Source organism: Saccostrea cucullata, unplaced genomic scaffold (genome assembly GCF_032062105.1).
Source record: "Saccostrea cucullata isolate Sc308-1 unplaced genomic scaffold, CSIRO_AGI_Scuc_v1 ctg9192, whole genome shotgun sequence".
Lineage (NCBI taxonomy): Eukaryota > Metazoa > Mollusca > Bivalvia > Ostreida > Ostreidae > Saccostrea > Saccostrea cuccullata.
The window spans coordinates 1-4,065 of NW_026926235.1; positions in this window are offsets into that span (position 1 = coordinate 1).

The window sequence follows — 4,065 nt, forward strand, 5'->3', positions numbered from 1 at the left end:
TTTTGAATGGGGTCAGTGATTTATTTTTTATCTAGGCTTGTACATGGTAGGGGGCATCTGTCTTTTGGGTCAGGTCTATGTATAACAAAATGCAAGTATAGTTGGGCTAGTAACTTGACAGGCTTGTTTCAAAGTTATGTCATTTCAGAATCCTGTTTTGTTAAGATTAATTATTTGTCCAACTGTGTATCACATTAAATAAACAAAATATAACTATTTCATTTATCATGATTATTATTTTTATTATGGATTTGGGTCAGTCACTTTTTATTAAAATCTAGTAGCCTAGTGGTATAGTGATATATGATGAGCTGACCAGTAAAAAGTCTAAGTGAACAGTGAAAGAAAACTTTTTCTAGCCTTGACCTAGAATGATTTCACATTTGTGCTTCATTATATACATTTTCTAAATTCAATAATGTTTGTTACTTTGTTTATTACCTTATAGGGTCAATTGTATTATTTTTGTCATACTTGGAGATGGCTGTTTAAAATATACTCTAACCTGCAATAGACAAACATTAAAGAAAATTACTTTTCATTTAACACATTGAAAAAATTAAACAATATGTAAATTAAATACATGTATTCTTACAAACAAAAATGCAAAACATCAGTGTAAATTAGCTTAAGCAATATCTTTTCATTACACAGATTAATGCATGCATGTAATTTATAATACCCCCGCTTGAAAAGCGAGAGGGTATATTAAGTAATCGGTACGTCTGTCTGTCTGTTATGCTAAATTGATGTACCCATCTATTATCCGCTAATTCCTCTCATACCGCTGAGTGATATTTGAGTGAATCTGTATTACATATTGCAATTGTGCATCTTATATTTTACTTTTTGATCCGCCACATATTTGGGGTTATACCCATAGCAAAACATGGACAATCATTATATTCATATGAAAAGCGGTGGGTATCATTTAGTGTCAGAGCTCATTGTTCATGCACAGTACATCTAGTTTTATAATATTTATACTATTTCGATAGCTACCCTACTTTAAGATGGGCAATATTTTATAAGGGAAAATAGTGGTATCCAATTAGAAATATTCAAAAATTTTCATATACTGCTTATGTGATTGATTGATTGTATGTTGTTTATAATATGTCCCTCTCAAGAATTTTTCACTCATATGGAGATGCCACCACTTGCCGGTGGAGAGCTGCAAATTTTGTCCTCTGCTTGGCACTGATCTTGAGGGCCTTTGAGCAGGGAAGATCTTTTTAGTGCCGGCACCTACAGCGACAAGGGGCCTCAGTTTATAGGGTCTCATCCGAAGGACCGGTCTCCATGCACGTCCCACAGTGGGATTCGAACTTGCAACGTAAGGATTAACTCCTTACTTCCCGACTCTAGAGCAGACGCTCTAATAAATCACTGCGCCACGTGGGCGACAACTGCATATGTGAATTTTCATACCTGATATATATACACAAGTATGTGAGAACTGCATTGACATCATCTGATCATAAATTCTATGATATTAAATTAGAAAAGTAACAATCATATTTAGATCAGTAGGCTCTAGTGAAAGCTGCATGACTGATATATGAACAGTTGAAACTATTAAAACTGCAAACAAATGTAAACATGAAGTATTTGATATTAATCAAATCAAATAATGATCCATTACTATGTTATTTCGTGTCTGTTTATATCTGTACCAGTTAGAAGATTGAAAGAGAGAGAGAGAGAGAGAGAAGAAAAATATCACAATATTAAGGCATGTGCATGATCGTTTTTCCTCCTTTTTGATCAGTATATCAATTTCTTAAGTCTAGCGAATAAAACTACCGCTGATTTATCAGTTTATTGACCATTTGTCGAATTTGTCTAAGTTTTATTGTTATTTATCGAGACTTGTTTTATAATGATCCACTTTCTTCTTTCGTTTAGCATATGTAAATGACATGTAATTTGAATTACTTCCCTTTTTGTCGCCAGATTACAACGACAGATTTTGGTGGTAAAATAAAATGTATTTTTGTCATAAAATTTGATTAAGAAAAATACAGTATATTAAAATTGTCGAATTATTGAAAATATTTATTTGAAACAAAAAATTTAAAAAGGATTCTGTCTGCAACAAAAACATTCTTTATTTCATGCATTTCAATTCATGAGTTACACATGAAAAAAAAAAAACGGCTTCGTTTTACAATGTCTTAGGAAAACGCATACAGGTAATACACTCAGGTAACATCCTGTGTATATAGGTAGTATGTACACTAGACAGCGTCGTTCCCTCGGGGCTTCTCATCCGCTTTGAGTAAGCTCCACTCCACACCAAACTTACCTGAGGAAAACCGAACGGTTACACAGACATCTGAAAACTTGAAGCATGGCAACTTGCTGATTAAAATAAGTTAATTTCTGTGTTGTGTGTTCAAATATTTTAAGGGCCCATATTTGTGTTTGTGTTTTATTTGAACCGGAGAAATCTGAAATTTGTTTATGTTCATAAACATGATTTTAGTAATTTTCGAAAAGAGCAGAAAATAGAAATACATTCAAATACTAGCTATGATATTATTGATATTCTGAATAGAAATACCTGTGATTATTTTATTAACAAGAACCCCCCCCCCCCAAAAAAAAAAAAATCGTCGATATTTAGTTCATAGTCTTACAATGTAGCGCATAATAATGGAGCAACGATATTCCTACACTTAGGCGTGTTTTGTTAAAATTTAATTGTAATTATGTATCACTATCTATCATCGTTTTTCATGCTATTATGTATTACAGACATGTATACAGAAGTAACGGTACTTTTCTAAATGAAACCAAATGACTGATATAATCTCGCAGATAAATAAACACAGAGCTACATGTAACTGCAACTGCACGGGCTAATTGTGAACACCGGATTACAGTGCATATAAAGAGAAGCGATATCACGGCATTCTTTAAATTTTAATTATACCTTTTTAGCAATTTGAAGATCATTTGGGGTGGCATTATTGATTTTGAAAATAAACTTTAAGTTAATATATTCGATATATTATTCGACTTTATTTCATCCTATATTGTACATGTATTACTGTTAACAGACGTTTTTGAGAATTAATTAATTTTGAGTGACCATTGGTAAAAAAAAAAAAAAAGAGAGAGAGAGATGTTTTTTATTAAACAATTTGATAAAACTTAAAAATGAATTTTTAAAGATTCCATGTAATGGTATAAATCTATTAATATTAATGTGGTCGTAATCCCCCCCCCCCCATTTCGACACGATTAAAAATCGACAATATTTTACAGGTAAGAACATCTAAGCTGAAGAATAACGGTAGCGGGCCCCGCCGCGGTGTAAACACGGTCTCAGGTAGCACCGCGATCAAAACCCGCGACGGTGTAACGCGGAAAGGATTAATACACCGCGGAGGGGACGCGGTCTAATACGGGATCCGCGTTGCCTGTACTGTATGCTAATGAGGTTAGGAGGTGTGAAATTGGCTGTGTACTTAGTGGGTTCATGGGGGTTATCACAATGACTGTAGAATCATTTCATCTTGTACAAAAGGCAGACTGACAACTCAATCATTAATGACTACTTCAAGGTACTTGTATTGGCATATGATCCATTGACCACTGATTTGCATAGGGAACTGACAATTGAAAGAAAATTTTATCTAAAAAATGTCAGAGGTAAAAATACCCCTCAACCTCTTTTTTCCATTTTCGATCAAACCAGTAGAGCTACAGTCTCGACAGAGACTTCTGGTTAGATATGGAATCGTTTATACATAAACACGCCAGACGGGTGATGAGTCATCTTTTTCGGTAATATAACACACACAAACCAAGGCTACAGTACATTTTTTTTCCCAATTTTTTAAATGTAAATTGGTTTCTTCCCTCAATGATCCTTCATAATTGGAATTTATTAGAAAGGTTTTTTTTTATTTAAACCTTTGTGTTAACACGTAAAAATAAATTTGTATGTGTAAAAAGAAAAAAAATACTACAAATTTTACATCTATTTGTTAAACGAAGAGTGCAGTCAGGGGCAGAATATTCAGGCCGGGGGAAGTGAATGATATTCCTGTAGTC